The 16,943-nt window shown below is 42.2% G+C and overlaps 2 pseudogenes; both read right to left on the bottom strand.

The window, feature by feature from the left end:
- Window positions 1–2,061: 2,061 nt before the first annotated feature.
- On the bottom strand, window positions 2,062–11,091 carry LOC147626441 (germin-like protein 8-5 pseudogene; annotated as a pseudogene).
- Window positions 11,092–13,947: 2,856 nt separating this feature from the next.
- LOC147626440 (germin-like protein 8-5 pseudogene) lies at window positions 13,948–15,707 on the bottom strand (annotated as a pseudogene).
- Window positions 15,708–16,943: the final 1,236 nt, after the last annotated feature.

The raw sequence follows: 16,943 nt of genomic DNA, 5'->3' as shown, positions 1-16,943 counted from the left end.
GCTCGAGTGGCTCTACTGATAAAGCGAGCAAAGCTGCTGCAAGCTATACAGAAGGCCGCCAAAGAGACGGTGGGCTGGTGATTCTAGGTAGCCGCCGTGTGGAAGGCCAGGTGATCCAGTGAAGCAGCTCTGACCAACGGGTAGAGGACAAACGTCAAGGTGAGAGCTGGGCTGTCTGTGAGACTAGGTGTTGGTGCAGCTGCTGCTGGCTTTCTACCGGGAGGTGGCCGTTTGTTTCGAGGCCTCTGGTGTGAGACCAAGAGAAGCTTGGGCAGTGTGTGTGTGAGTTGTTTGCTGTGAGTGTGTGATAAAGGAGAGTGCGAGGAAGAGTGGGTTGAAGTTTGTCAATTAATAAAATCTATGGTGATGGATCACCCCTTGTAAATGGACAATAGGGTTTGTGTTGATGATATGTGAGTGGTTTAGCCTTGCTGACAGATAAAAGGCTTTGATAATGAGATATGTGAGCTGTTGAAACTGCCTTTCTTTGGGTATCTCTGGGTAGTAGAGAGAGAGAGAGAGAGATTTTTCTTTCCAGCTAGAGAAGCTGGTGGTGCCCCTTGTGCTTGTGAGTGTTCTGAAGGTGGTGAGTCGGCGAGCTATAGTGGCCTTCTTGTGTTCTTGAGCTGCCTCACAGTAACCACATGTAGGCATTACCTATTGGTTATAAGCTGCAAAAAAGGAACATGGCTAGTGGCATTTGCCCTAGATAGAGGTCTTCAATAGAAAGTGGCAAGCATGTGTTTTGGGAATGTCCAGCCTTAAGGAGCACCTGGTGCAAAATGACTAAGTGCATAGAGAGGGGTCTGAATATGCAAACCTTTTGGGAGGGCTGGTTACTGGGGAAGTGGGCAGTTAATGATGAGCTCAGTGGGTTGGTGTTTAACATTATGAGAACTTGCATCTTATAGACAATCTGGACTAGCAGAAATGAAATTGTGTTTTGGGAATGTCCAGCCTTAAGGAGCACCTGGTGCAAAATGCCTAACTGGATAGAGAGGGGTTTGAATATGCAAACCTTTTGGGAGGGCTGGTTACTGGTGGGGAAGTGGGCAGTTAATGATGAGCTCAGTGGGTTGGTGTTTAACATTATGAGAACTTGCATCTTATAGACAATCTGGACTGGCAGAAATGAAATTGTGTTCTTGAGGGCTACATGTACAAGATTGCAGGATACTGAGCTGATGTATAAATGTATATACATGTGTTGGTATGCATGTAATGTAAATAAAATTAGATCTCTGGATGGGATTGGTTGAGTCAGAACCTGCAGAGGAATATGGCTTGATTGTTTCCTTGATTTTGGCTGAGCTTCATGCATACTAGGGTTCTCTCCCTAATGATTGATTGTTGGCTGCAGAGCAGGTGAGGAGTTGGATATAGAAGAAAAGGCCTCCAAGATTTGGTCCTAAAACTCAGAGATGGTACCGCAAGGAAAAATAGACGGATCACACATTTGTTGCCTTTATTGAGAACGCAGTTGGCACTAGACCCACTGTCAAGGTTTGGTCAAAGCATGGGGGTATGTTAGAAAAACAGTCCCCCTCGGGGCTGCACTACTGAGGCCATGATGGAGGCTTGCTTATTGCTGGGGTATCAGATCTTGTGGGAGCAGTCTTATTTCTTGTGTGAGGATGAAAGATGAGAATTTCTTTGTAAAATCCTGAATGAGGTTAAAAGGGAGTAGAGAGGTAAGTCTTTGGGGGTAATGTATGCCAGATTTTGAATGGTAATATAAATAAATATTGTTGGTCCCCAAAAACAAAAAAGATGATGCAACCAAGATTATACTCTCAATTAGCAAGTGGGGATAGGGGCCAATAAAATCTAAGGTATATATATACATTAGGTTAATAGATAATGCGACCAAGATTATACTCTCAATTGGCAAGTAAGATCATATTCTAAAGATGTGATAATCAAATTTTAGACACAATTGGCAACATTCATAATTTGTGAGCCCATTTAGTTTTTTTTGCCAAACCAAAGTCAATTATCGAAATGCCAAATGTAGTTTATTCACGTGAGTGTATAAGTTGGCTGCGTGTCACTTGTGGCAGTCTAAGAAAGGGTTTTGCCGACGCTGGCAATAAGGCTTTCCACCTCAGCCTTGTCGATGCCAAAGGCTATCTCTAGGACCTCCTCGGGGAGGAGTCGTGGCAGAGAGCAACAGCGAGCGGAGATGGCGAGGGCGGAGTGGTACTTGTCCGGGTTGAGCTGGAAGTGCACAAGGCCGCGAGGGAAGACAAAGAGATCTCCGGGGTCGAGTGTCTGCTCAAATAGGGTATTGTTGGGCGTGGCGGTGACGAAGCCCACCTTGAGCGTGCCCTCGGCCAGGAAGAGCACCTCGGTGGCGCGAGGATGCACGTGGGGCGGGTTTAATCCCTTGGGGTCGAAGTCGATGCGGGCGATGGACAGGCCCTGCGTGTTGAGAGCAAAGAAGCTAGCTGCACTGGCCAGGTTGACGGACCCGCCCAGCCCTGCACATCATTGAGGGTGAACCCTTTGAGAGGGTGATCATGCTGGTGTTATCCGCCACACAGAAGTCCTGCAGAGGGTCTTCATCCGCGGCCCTGACGGCTGCCAATAGATGCCTGTAGGGGTGAGACAAACCTAAGCTCTTTCCTTGTTTTCTCACGCACGTTTTGTGAGTCAGAGGGAGAGAGCGACGTGGCAGTACGTGAGATAGTCAAGCTGAGATTAGATTTTTAAGCTAATGCTTAGCGGTTGAGACTACATGGGAGTGAATTGTGGCTTTGCCTTCTTTTTCTACGATGAACCTTTTTCTATTGGATTCGTTGAGAGAGAGAGAGAGAGAGATGGATGCACTAGTAGGGGTGATACAAGCTAGAGTGTGAGTGTGTGTGAGAGAGAGAGAGGATGTGGTAGTAGGTGAGGAATATCCAACGTCCTTCCTTTCTTTCTTTGTGTATGCCCCCACACACGTAGAGTCAACAAAAGACATGTTTTATGTAAAGATTCTCTCCTTGTGTAGTGTAATTTATGGGATTCTTTATGCATCAAAATTTGGGAATGCATATTATTGAGGCATAATTGGCGTCAAAGATCTCTATATCATTCATCACTTATGTTTCTTCATGTTTAAAATTCGTAGTTATATAAATATTACACTCTATCATTAATCATGTTCCTTACCATTGCCATTTCTCCACAGAAAGTCTTTGATAGGGCCTATGATTTCCTTCCAATAACACAGGACTTAGAAACACGATATAAGCATTCAATACAGAGTTGTAGATATCAATTCTGTTATGAATGGGAACTTTCAAACCTTCCCACTTTTTCAATTTCTCCACAAATCTATTAATGGCCCACTTTACTACTTGTTTATTAGTAAGTCCAACCCGAAAAGGAACCCCAAGAAGTCTGACAATATGACCCTTTTGCACCACCTCATATCCCCACCTTTGAAGATCAAAATCATTGTCTTCAGTCAGGCTTATGATCCTAGCCTTTAGAATGTTACATTTAGAACCTAAGGCATTGTCATACTCTTGTACAAGTTCTAGGGGCCATCTCACATTGTTGTTCTCAGCCTTTAAGAATAATAGAGAGTCATCAGCAAAACATTGAATTACCAGTTGCTCATTGTGCTTGAGTTTTGAACCTGTAATCTTCCCTTCACTGCATGCTAGCTCTAATGACAAAATTAAAGGGTGAGAGGCAATAGAAAAAAGTAGGGAGGCTAATGGGCAACCTTGTCTAACTGACCTGTTGATCTCAAATCCCCCTACAACTCTTCCATTAAGAAGCACTTCAGAATATCCACCCAAGGAGAGAGTATAAATGCATGTAGCCATTTTAACTCCAAATCCCATTTTATTCCATCACCCTAGCAATGAATCACCACTGTATCCTATCATACGCTTTCTCGAAGTCCAATTGCATCATAATACATTTCTACTGAGTTTTAATGGCCACATCTCTATCCAGTAGAGCAGCAAAAATATTATCATAAATAGACATGCCTTTGATAAAGCCATGCTGTTTTTGAGATAACCTCTTGCAACACAGGAGTGATTCTGAGGGCAATCACCTTAGCTAAAATTTTTTACATCACAGCTAATAAAGTAATAGGCCTGCAATGCCCAAACCTACTACAAGAAGTCCACGGATGAGTTTCACAAGTCATTCTTTAAAGATCTTGTTCCAAAGACCCAATTTAAAAGCTTTCTTGCAGATGTCAACCACCACCTCTTTTGATGAAGGCCAAAAGGCTATGAAGAACTCAGTTGAGAGACCATCCCAACTAGGAGCTTTCTCCCTACCCAGTTTTAGCAAAGTACACCAACACTCATCAACCTCAATATCTCTTTCTAACATTAGGAAAAATTTTGAATCTTGTACATCTCAAAATATTAGTTTTATAATAGATTCACTTATTATTTTATTGACTTTCCAAGAACTATACTAGACCTGCTCGGAACTCAAATATCTCAAAAGATATGACATTCTTAGATGCCCAGATTCATTTATGACTCAAGAAACAATCACTTTGTGATTCTAGAAGGATTTTATCTTAAAAATAGAATATCTTGATTTGTACTTTGTATTTCATAATTTCTTTTTACAAGTACGTAGATTCGTGCTTTATCTACATTTCGGTGTGTTTCAATGTTTTTTTATACAGATTTGAAGAGAATAGACATTTTCTAAGATTTTAAGAATGTGTTTAGATTTATTATTTTAGAGAATAGTGCATTACAAATTTTCTTTTTTTTGTGATAGAGCTTCTTCTTCCCTTTAGGTCATTTCTTCTTTTCATAGCTCATTTCTTTATCTACTTTCAAATTTGCATCTCAGTTTGTATTTCCCTCCATCTCCAAATAGTTTGTATTTTCCTCCTATTCTATTGCACTTGTTCACTGCAAAGCTAGAGAATGAAGAGTGATTTGATTTTTTGGTGCCATTTTCTTAGAGCCAACAAACCATTTCCCTCTTCATTAATCTTGCTAGCAAGGAAAGAAGCAACAAAGAGACAACACACGGTCAACATAGAACAAAAATGGAGGTTAGCAATGTTTTGATGTTGGTTATGTTCAATTGAGTTCTCTAAGTTATGTTTTCTTGTTGGTTATGTGCATTACTATTCGTGAATAATAAAGTTAATAATAAGATATGTTTTATTGTTCATTAATAATAATAATATGTGCATAAATGTTGGTTAATAATAATAATATGTGTTAAAGTTGGTGTTAAGTTACACGAGAGTTACACATGTGTTAATAATCATGAAATTTTGTGTAAGTTGTCTTGTAGGCATTGATTGTACTCAATGGAGATAGTGATGTATCTAAGTGTTTCTAGTTTTTTGATATTTTAGGAAGCAAGAAACTCTAAGAAAATAAGTATACACTTCCACGTAGATGAAGAGTATACCCTATTGTACAAGAGAATTGAGGTTTCAATGATGAATCCATCGGTGATGCAATTACACAGAATAGCAGGGAAAAAACATATATATTTTGGGTTGATGGGTCTATATATCCACCTGATCCTATTACACAACAATCTCCCCAATTCTCAAGACTAACATCATTTGTTAAGTATGTTTGTGAGGGTAATGAAGGGTTACAAGGTTATACTTGGAGACTTGTAACCAATGCCCATGTTTCTGCACAACAGATCATGAAACTTAATAGATCATTGTTGGGAAAACAAGAAGACAACAATGTTTTGCAAGATGCTATGCATGACATGGTAATGATTTCTAGGCTAGCAAATAAGAAGATGAAAACAATGCTAGAGAAGACTATCACTTATGGGCCCACAACCACACAAGAGGTACGCGAATGCCAAAGGTCATATAAACCTATGCACATGTTGGCAAAGAGAGGTGGACAATACAAGTGAAGGATCTTTCCACAATGTGATAACATGCAAAAGATGTTTAGCAATCTAGAAAATGAAGTGAATCAAGGAATTGAAAAGGTACTCACTAAAGATATGGTGAAGTCCGCGCTTCAATGCCCAAAGATTAGCTCAGTTGTTGGTGATGAAGTTATCATACAATGCTTAGAAGAGGTAAGTGATTCCTTCACATCCAAATGATATGCATTGAATATGTGATAAGGTAGGAATAAGTTCTCAGTCTTATGGCATGATATACAAACATTTAGATATAAGGTTTAAAAAAGTGATGCAAAAGAAAAGGGTATTGCCTCTTCCTAAACCATTTCATGTCATGCAAGCACGATAAACATTAAACAGTAAGGTGGAACGATTAATTGGTGAGCCAATGCACTTATGTCAAAGACATGTATGCAAGAATGGGTAAAAGGAAGTGTCATTTGTCTTGCACACAAATAACAATTTTGTATTAGATGTATGCAAGGTATAATCTCTAATGGTAAAATATTATAGTGTATCTGTGTTGCAGAATGTGGAGGCAAGCTAAAATTTGTTTTGAAGCTTGATGAAAGTGAGGTTATCAAAGGTCAGAAGTTACAATGTGTTAGTCTAACTCTCATGAATAGAGCACTGGATCCTAACATCTTTCCTGGTCATCCTGATTACTTTAGTGTACAGTTTGAGAATGAAATTTGGTGGCTTGCTACATTTGAATTACCAAAGGAAGATCATGAGATTTTGAAGATTTTATTTAACTTGATAGAGATACCTAATACAGTGCAACGTCAAAATCATGGTGATAGTTTCCATGTGGAAGGTTATTGTTAGATCATCGTAACACCACTACGGGCATTACCACAGAAGGGGACGGCCTCTGGCTCACCACCCAACCATAGAGGAAGAATGAGGATTTCCCCTCATCCCCCAGGCTATATAGTGTGTGGCCTGTCATCCACACTAGCCTGGATGCCCATGACTCCGTATGGGCGTTCTCTCCCACTGAACCCCAGATGGCCATGTCCTCGGCGCTCCGGCCGAGGCGTTGACGCTAAAGTCCCGTCTGGCCATCCGGTCTGCCCCCGTCGGTCACAGGCGTTACAGCCTACGTGACATTACCCCCCCTTAAGAAGAGTTTTCGTCCTCGAAAACAAACTGGGGAAACCTCTTGGAAATTGCACTACGGCGTTCCCAAGTAGCTGCCTCCTCATCCCTATCTGTCCATTTAACAAGTACCTCTTGGTACACTTTATATCGGGTTTGTATTTCAGGATACTCTAAAATCTTTTCAGGTTCATGTGGTATCTTTGGTGGCTCTATCAAGTCCACCAAAATCTCTGGAGAAACTGTGTTCTCTAACCCGTGAACTGATTTCTTCAGTTTACTAACATGGAAGACAGGATGGACTTGAGAACTTTCCGGTAACTCAAGTTTATATGCTACATCCCCAATCTTCTTAAGGATTTTAAAAGGACCACAATATCTCGGAGAAAGTTTATCATTACACCAGTGGACACAGCTGAGTGGGTAAGTCCTACGGTGGTGAGTCCAAAGAAGGATGGCAGGTGGCGTATATGTGTGGATTTCAAGCCTTTGAATGCTGCTACGAAGAAGGATTCTTACCCCCTACCTTTTTTGGATGAGATCTTGGATACTGTAGCTGGATATGAAAGGTATAGTGTTTGTGATGGGTATTCAGGTTATTTCCAGTTAAAGATTGCAGAAGAAGATCAACGCAAGACGACTTTCATTACACCGTGGGGATGTTTCTGCTACAAAGTTCTTCCTTTTGGATTGATGAATGGACCAGCCTACTATCAAAGAAGGGCAAATTGGGTATTATCTCCTTTTTTGAACAAATTTGTGAAGGATTTTATTGATGATTTTTGTATATACAGCTCCAGGCAAGAGCATTGTGATAAGCTGGCTACAGTTTTTCAGCGTTATGATGAGTGTGGTGGTCAATTAAATCCAAAAAAGTGTTTTTTTAGCTCAACCGAGGGTGAAGCTTTTGGGCCATGTTATTTCAGAGAATGGTATTGATCCAGATCCTGATAAAGTCAAGTCTCTTCTTCTTCTTCCTACACCAAAGAATACAAGGCAACTGGCTACTTTTGTGCAAAAGGTGAAGTATATGGCTCGATTCATCTCTCTATCTTCACAGTTGTTATATCCTTTGCAGCAAGCAGCAAAGCATGATCCTTTGCATTGGACGGAGGAGTGTGAGGTGGTCTTCCAAAAAGTGAAAGAGGTGTTGGGAGCTATTCCTATAATGCAGGCGCCTAACTGGGAACAGGTATTTTATGTCAATCCTTCAGTGGGTGAAGATGCTATTGGAGCTATGTTGTTACAGAAAGGGAAAGAATCACATTATATGCAACCAGTCTACTGTGCTAGCAGAGTAAAACTTGCCAGAGAAAGGTTGTTATCAGAGGTGGAACTTGTTATGGTTAGTGTATTATATGCATGTAGGCGGTTCCTCCATTACTTGTTGCCTCGCCCCTTTGTGTTTTTGACAAGCTACACTTTTTTGCCTCAGTTGATAAATGGCACAAATTTATCTAAGGCTATGATGAAGTGGGTGATTGAGTTGCAGGAATTTACTTTCTCATTCTTGGTGGAGGAGAGTACCAGGGCTACCTTAGCTGATCTACTGACATATAAGGAGAGTCCTCTTCTTATAAAGGAGGAGACTATCAAGAAGCCAGTTGAGGATGCGGCTGAATTGGTGAATGCACACTTATTATATTTTGATGGTTCTTACAGGAAAAGCCATGATGCAGCCTCAGGAGAGGTTTGGTGCTTTATGATCCACAGGGTTGCCTTGTTTTTAAGAAGGGTGTTAAGGTGGATGCACATAGCAACAATGAAGCGGAGTATCTGACTCTGGAAGTTGGATTGCAAATATGCTTGAAGCATGGTGTACACAGGATTCGCATTCGAGGAGATGCATTGCTTGTGGTAAAACAGGTATTGGGAGTTTGGAAGTCAAAGAATATGTTACTTAAAGAAATGTGTTTCAAGATTAAAGGTTTGCTGAAGGAATTTGAAGCTTGGAGTCTTAAGCATGTGGATCGAGGCCATAATGAGGAGGCTCATGAAGCAGCCCAGGGAATGATTGGTGAAATTTTTGTTCTTAAAGCTCATGCATCATTTTATTGTGGCAGGGAGAATTTATAGGATGTTGAAGAGTTTTTGTTAACAGGGATGATTCCTAATGGTATTGACAGATCAAAAAAATATGGTTTCATCAGGAAAGCTGCAAGGTATGTGATGGTTGGTGATGCTTTGTATTTGAAAGGAATTGATTTGATAATGCGATGGGTACCTTGGAAGGAAGAAATCTACAAAATTCTTAAGGAAAATCATGAAGGAGCATGCGGTGGACATTTTGCATCAAAGATTACCTTGCATAAGGTATTGCAGGAAGGTTATGTGTGGCCAAGTGTACATAAGGATGTTACTCATTGGTGCAGGTCATGCAAACAATGCCAAGCTCACAGTAGACGGATATTAAAGCCTGAAATGAGGAAGACAATTCTTGCTTATGATGTTTTTGAAAAATGGGGAATTGATGCTGTGGGACCATTGCCTATTACTAGCCGAGGGAAGTGCTACATCTTGACTGCAATTGATTACCTTTCTAGATGGGCAGAAGCAAAGGCAGTGAAACAAATTACTGCTAAGGAGGTAGCAAAGTTTGTATATCAGGATATCTGCTGTAAGTTTGGTGTGCCGCCATTGGAATTGCTTTCTGATCAGGGTCCAGGTTTCAGAGCAGAGCTTATGGATTATTTGTGTACAAAGATGAAGATTAGTCGCAATTTTACCACACCTTACTATCCACATTGTAATCGCCTGAATGAGCATTTTAATGGTGAATTGATCAAGATTTTATCTAAGGTGACAGAGCAACAAGGCAAGAATTGGGATCTGGAATTGCCTGCTGCCTTGTGGGTATACAGGACAGCAATTAAGACTGGTACAGGTTTCACTCCATTTCATCTTGTTTATGGGAAGGAAGCCTTATTGCCTATTGAGGTGGAGATACCAGCTGTGAAAATGTTGGAAAAGCTTTTGGAAGAGCCTAAAGATGCCCTTAAAGAGCGACTGTTATATTTACAAGAAGCATAGCTGGACAGGGATAATGCTTTGAAGCATTATGAAGATATATAGGCAAGGACGCTGGAGAAGTTCAACAAGAAGATTAAAAGCAAAGGAATTATGAAGGATGATTTGGTATTACGTTATAATAGCAGGCTGGATGATGCCTTTCATAAGAAGTTTCAAATTAAGTGGGAAGGACCCTTCTTGGTGATGCAAGGATTTGCAAATGGTACCTATCAATTGGCAGATTTAGATGGGACTTTACATGCTTCCAGGGTAAATGGATACAGGCTGAAGAAGTATTATGCACGTTTGATGGTGATTGTACAGGATGGAGTGTCTGAAGATGTGATTCCAGATGAAGGGCAGTTTTTGGATATGGATTTAGGTCTTGAAATGCTTTTTACTGCTGATCATGAATGATTCAGCAGGCTGGGGGTTGGGCAAAGTATGTCAGGCATTTTTTTGTAAAGGTGTTTTGAGTCCGTGTACATATGGGATGCGTGGTGTGCAATAAAACTTTGCCCTGATTGCCCTGGCAAGTGTACAGGCTGAGTGGTTTTGTTGTGAGCTGGTTTATGCACGTGTTTTTTTGAGAGCAGATGCTGGAGTCTGGGAGTTTTATGGCAACAATATGGTGTGCGGGTTATTACTAAAAGCAGGGCACCGACTGAATTGGTCATGTTTGGTAAGTTGAGATGCTAATGATGGTGGCCGTGGGCAGCTCTCGCATAATTTTGGAAAGTCGTGGACGCTGCATGTGAACTTGAGGCACAAAGTGATAAAGAGCATTGTATGGTTATCTTTAAGGCTTTAAATAAATAAAAATATATGATGCACATGGCCAATTTGTAGGAGGCCACATGGAAAGGTTATGGGCTGCCAACTCGCCATCTAGAAGCTGGTGGAGAAGCGAGAAGGCGTGAAGGAAAAGGAGACCAGGCCACCTTGTAAAAGCAGGAAAAAAGGAAGGTCTGAAGAGGGCCTATTGTGTAGACGACGGCCGGGCAGAGTGAAGAGCAGGCTTGCAGAGGCTCTGTGAGACCGCGAGCCAGAGGCCGGGTGATCTGGAGACAGACAAGGCTCTGGTGGTAACGAAGGGAAGGTGGCCGTCATGTGATCAAGGGGAGGTTGTGCTGGGAAAAGAAGGCTGGCAAACTGGCGCAAGAGGTGCCTGTAGTGGCTGGTTTTGTGAAGAGAGTACAGAGAGGGTGACAGTAGAGCTGGCTGGGAGTTGGTGGGACCCGAGGTGATCGCGCAAAGAAGGTGGTCTCCGCCTGGTACGAGGGCTGGGGGTTCGAGTTGGCCGCTTGGGAAAGGAGAGCTCGGGGTCGTGAGAAGAAGCCGTCTTGCTGTGGTGCTGCGGGGAAAGGAGAGCCGTGGCCACCTTGCTGTTGAAGAGGGCTGGTGATTGCGCAGCGTGGAACAGTAAGGAAGGTGAGAGGCCGACGTGAAGGAAAATCGCCTTGTGTGGGTGATCTGCAGCAGCAGCCGAAGACGTGAAGGTCGCCGAGTAGAGAGAGAGAGAGGGCCTTACACAGGCGCAAGAGAGCTGCAGAGAGGCAAGAAAAACTAGGCACTGCAGGGGTGGCTGGTAGGCCTGGGGACCAATGGACTGCCTTGCTGAAGTGAGAGGGAGCCAGAGCAGAGGAGCCGCCTTGTGAGCCTGGTGAAGTTGCTGCAGAGGCCAGCGTTGGTGAAGCTCGTGTGTGGGAGAGCTGGGGACAGAGAGTGGACGCTCTCCCTCAGGCGTTGCAGACATAAAAGGAGAGGCCGACTTGTGTGTGTTCTGAGGCTGGCAAGAGGAAGGCAGAGCCAGAGGTTGGCGAGTGAAGACAGCAGGTCAAGGATTTGAAGCTGATAAGTGTGGGACAGTTGCGTGGAAAGGAGACCGGGTCCAGAGGAGGTCGCGCTCGAGTGGCTCTACTGATAAAGCGAGCAAAGCTGCTGCAAGCTATACAGAAGGCCGCCAAAGAGACGGTGGGCTGGTGATTCTAGGTAGCCGCCGTGTGGAAGGCCAGGTGATCCAGTGAAGCAGCTCTGACCAACGGGTAGAGGACAAACGTCAAGGTGAGAGCTGGGCTGTCTGTGAGACTAGGTGTTGGTGCAGCTGCTGCTGGCTTTCTACCGGGAGGTGGCCGTTTGTTTCGAGGCCTCTGGTGTGAGACCAAGAGAAGCTTGGGCAGTGTGTGTGTGAGTTGTTTGCTGTGAGTGTGTGATAAAGGAGAGTGCGAGGAAGAGTGGGTTGAAGTTTGTCAATTAATAAAATCTATGGTGATGGATCACCCCTTGTAAATGGACAATAGGGTTTGTGTTGATGATATGTGAGTGGTTTAGCCTTGCTGACAGATAAAAGGCTTTGATAATGAGATATGTGAGCTGTTGAAACTGCCTTTCTTTGGGTATCTCTGGGTAGTAGAGAGAGAGAGAGAGAGATTTTTCTTTCCAGCTAGAGAAGCTGGTGGTGCCCCTTGTGCTTGTGAGTGTTCTGAAGGTGGTGAGTCGGCGAGCTATAGTGGCCTTCTTGTGTTCTTGAGCTGCCTCACAGTAACCACATGTAGGCATTACCTATTGGTTATAAGCTGCAAAAAAGGAACATGGCTAGTGGCATTTGCCCTAGATAGAGGTCTTCAATAGAAAGTGGCAAGCATGTGTTTTGGGAATGTCCAGCCTTAAGGAGCACCTGGTGCAAAATGACTAAGTGCATAGAGAGGGGTCTGAATATGCAAACCTTTTGGGAGGGCTGGTTACTGGGGAAGTGGGCAGTTAATGATGAGCTCAGTGGGTTGGTGTTTAACATTATGAGAACTTGCATCTTATAGACAATCTGGACTAGCAGAAATGAAATTGTGTTTTGGGAATGTCCAGCCTTAAGGAGCACCTGGTGCAAAATGCCTAACTGGATAGAGAGGGGTTTGAATATGCAAACCTTTTGGGAGGGCTGGTTACTGGTGGGGAAGTGGGCAGTTAATGATGAGCTCAGTGGGTTGGTGTTTAACATTATGAGAACTTGCATCTTATAGACAATCTGGACTGGCAGAAATGAAATTGTGTTCTTGAGGGCTACATGTACAAGATTGCAGGATACTGAGCTGATGTATAAATGTATATACATGTGTTGGTATGCATGTAATGTAAATAAAATTAGATCTCTGGATGGGATTGGTTGAGTCAGAACCTGCAGAGGAATATGGCTTGATTGTTTCCTTGATTTTGGCTGAGCTTCATGCATACTAGGGTTCTCTCCCTAATGATTGATTGTTGGCTGCAGAGCAGGTGAGGAGTTGGATATAGAAGAAAAGGCCTCCAAGATTTGGTCCTAAAACTCAGAGATGGTACCGCAAGGAAAAATAGACGGATCACACATTTGTTGCCTTTATTGAGAACGCAGTTGGCACTAGACCCACTGTCAAGGTTTGGTCAAAGCATGGGGGTATGTTAGAAAAACAGTCCCCCTCGGGGCTGCACTACTGAGGCCATGATGGAGGCTTGCTTATTGCTGGGGTATCAGATCTTGTGGGAGCAGTCTTATTTCTTGTGTGAGGATGAAAGATGAGAATTTCTTTGTAAAATCCTGAATGAGGTTAAAAGGGAGTAGAGAGGTAAGTCTTTGGGGGTAATGTATGCCAGATTTTGAATGGTAATATAAATAAATATTGTTGGTCCCCAAAAACAAAAAAGATGATGCAACCAAGATTATACTCTCAATTAGCAAGTGGGGATAGGGGCCAATAAAATCTAAGGTATATATATACATTAGGTTAATAGATAATGCGACCAAGATTATACTCTCAATTGGCAAGTAAGATCATATTCTAAAGATGTGATAATCAAATTTTAGACACAATTGGCAACATTCATAATTTGTGAGCCCATTTAGTTTTTTTTGCCAAACCAAAGTCAATTATCGAAATGCCAAATGTAGTTTATTCACGTGAGTGTATAAGTTGGCTGCGTGTCACTTGTGGCAGTCTAAGAAAGGGTTTTGCCGACGCTGGCAATAAGGCTTTCCACCTCAGCCTTGTCGATGCCAAAGGCTATCTCTAGGACCTCCTCGGGGAGGAGTCGTGGCAGAGAGCAACAGCGAGCGGAGATGGCGAGGGCGGAGTGGTACTTGTCCGGGTTGAGCTGGAAGTGCACAAGGCCGCGAGGGAAGACAAAGAGATCTCCGGGGTCGAGTGTCTGCTCAAATAGGGTATTGTTGGGCGTGGCGGTGACGAAGCCCACCTTGAGCGTGCCCTCGGCCAGGAAGAGCACCTCGGTGGCGCGAGGATGCACGTGGGGCGGGTTTAATCCCTTGGGGTCGAAGTCGATGCGGGCGATGGACAGGCCCTGCGTGTTGAGAGCAAAGAAGCTAGCTGCACTGGCCAGGTTGACGGACCCGCCCAGCCCTGCACATCATTGAGGGTGAACCCTTTGAGAGGGTGATCATGCTGGTGTTATCCGCCACACAGAAGTCCTGCAGAGGGTCTTCATCCGCGGCCCTGACGGCTGCCAATAGATGCCTGTAGGGGTGAGACAAACCTAAGCTCTTTCCTTGTTTTCTCACGCACGTTTTGTGAGTCAGAGGGAGAGAGCGACGTGGCAGTACGTGAGATAGTCAAGCTGAGATTAGATTTTTAAGCTAATGCTTAGCGGTTGAGACTACATGGGAGTGAATTGTGGCTTTGCCTTCTTTTTCTACGATGAACCTTTTTCTATTGGATTCGTTGAGAGAGAGAGAGAGAGAGATGGATGCACTAGTAGGGGTGATACAAGCTAGAGTGTGAGTGTGTGTGAGAGAGAGAGAGGATGTGGTAGTAGGTGAGGAATATCCAACGTCCTTCCTTTCTTTCTTTGTGTATGCCCCCACACACGTAGAGTCAACAAAAGACATGTTTTATGTAAAGATTCTCTCCTTGTGTAGTGTAATTTATGGGATTCTTTATGCATCAAAATTTGGGAATGCATATTATTGAGGCATAATTGGCGTCAAAGATCTCTATATCATTCATCACTTATGTTTCTTCATGTTTAAAATTCGTAGTTATATAAATATTACACTCTATCATTAATCATGTTCCTTACCATTGCCATTTCTCCACAGAAAGTCTTTGATAGGGCCTATGATTTCCTTCCAATAACACAGGACTTAGAAACACGATATAAGCATTCAATACAGAGTTGTAGATATCAATTCTGTTATGAATGGGAACTTTCAAACCTTCCCACTTTTTCAATTTCTCCACAAATCTATTAATGGCCCACTTTACTACTTGTTTATTAGTAAGTCCAACCCGAAAAGGAACCCCAAGAAGTCTGACAATATGACCCTTTTGCACCACCTCATATCCCCACCTTTGAAGATCAAAATCATTGTCTTCAGTCAGGCTTATGATCCTAGCCTTTAGAATGTTACATTTAGAACCTAAGGCATTGTCATACTCTTGTACAAGTTCTAGGGGCCATCTCACATTGTTGTTCTCAGCCTTTAAGAATAATAGAGAGTCATCAGCAAAACATTGAATTACCAGTTGCTCATTGTGCTTGAGTTTTGAACCTGTAATCTTCCCTTCACTGCATGCTAGCTCTAATGACAAAATTAAAGGGTGAGAGGCAATAGAAAAAAGTAGGGAGGCTAATGGGCAACCTTGTCTAACTGACCTGTTGATCTCAAATCCCCCTACAACTCTTCCATTAAGAAGCACTTCAGAATATCCACCCAAGGAGAGAGTATAAATGCATGTAGCCATTTTAACTCCAAATCCCATTTTATTCCATCACCCTAGCAATGAATCACCACTGTATCCTATCATACGCTTTCTCGAAGTCCAATTGCATCATAATACATTTCTACTGAGTTTTAATGGCCACATCTCTATCCAGTAGAGCAGCAAAAATATTATCATAAATAGACATGCCTTTGATAAAGCCATGCTGTTTTTGAGATAACCTCTTGCAACACAGGAGTGATTCTGAGGGCAATCACCTTAGCTAAAATTTTTTACATCACAGCTAATAAAGTAATAGGCCTGCAATGCCCAAACCTACTACAAGAAGTCCACGGATGAGTTTCACAAGTCATTCTTTAAAGATCTTGTTCCAAAGACCCAATTTAAAAGCTTTCTTGCAGATGTCAACCACCACCTCTTTTGATGAAGGCCAAAAGGCTATGAAGAACTCAGTTGAGAGACCATCCCAACTAGGAGCTTTCTCCCTACCCAGTTTTAGCAAAGTACACCAACACTCATCAACCTCAATATCTCTTTCTAACATTAGGAAAAATTTTGAATCTTGTACATCTCAAAATATTAGTTTTATAATAGATTCACTTATTATTTTATTGACTTTCCAAGAACTATACTAGACCTGCTCGGAACTCAAATATCTCAAAAGATATGACATTCTTAGATGCCCAGATTCATTTATGACTCAAGAAACAATCACTTTGTGATTCTAGAAGGATTTTATCTTAAAAATAGAATATCTTGATTTGTACTTTGTATTTCATAATTTCTTTTTACAAGTACGTAGATTCGTGCTTTATCTACATTTCGGTGTGTTTCAATGTTTTTTTATACAGATTTGAAGAGAATAGACATTTTCTAAGATTTTAAGAATGTGTTTAGATTTATTATTTTAGAGAATAGTGCATTACAAATTTTCTTTTTTTTGTGATAGAGCTTCTTCTTCCCTTTAGGTCATTTCTTCTTTTCATAGCTCATTTCTTTATCTACTTTCAAATTTGCATCTCAGTTTGTATTTCCCTCCATCTCCAAATAGTTTGTATTTTCCTCCTATTCTATTGCACTTGTTCACTGCAAAGCTAGAGAATGAAGAGTGATTTGATTTTTTGGTGCCATTTTCTTAGAGCCAACAAACCATTTCCCTCTTCATTAATCTTGCTAGCAAGGAAAGAAGCAACGAAGAGACAACACACGGTCAACATAGAACAAAAATGGAGGTTAGCAATGTTTTGATGTTGGTTA

Source organism: Cibotium barometz, chromosome 22, assembly GCF_041138505.1.
Source record: "Cibotium barometz isolate CiBa-2024 chromosome 22, ASM4113850v1, whole genome shotgun sequence".
Classification (NCBI taxonomy): domain Eukaryota; kingdom Viridiplantae; phylum Streptophyta; class Polypodiopsida; order Cyatheales; family Cibotiaceae; genus Cibotium; species Cibotium barometz.
The sequence above is the reverse complement of the archived record's forward strand: the minus strand, read 5'-3'. Positions and strand labels throughout refer to the sequence as shown.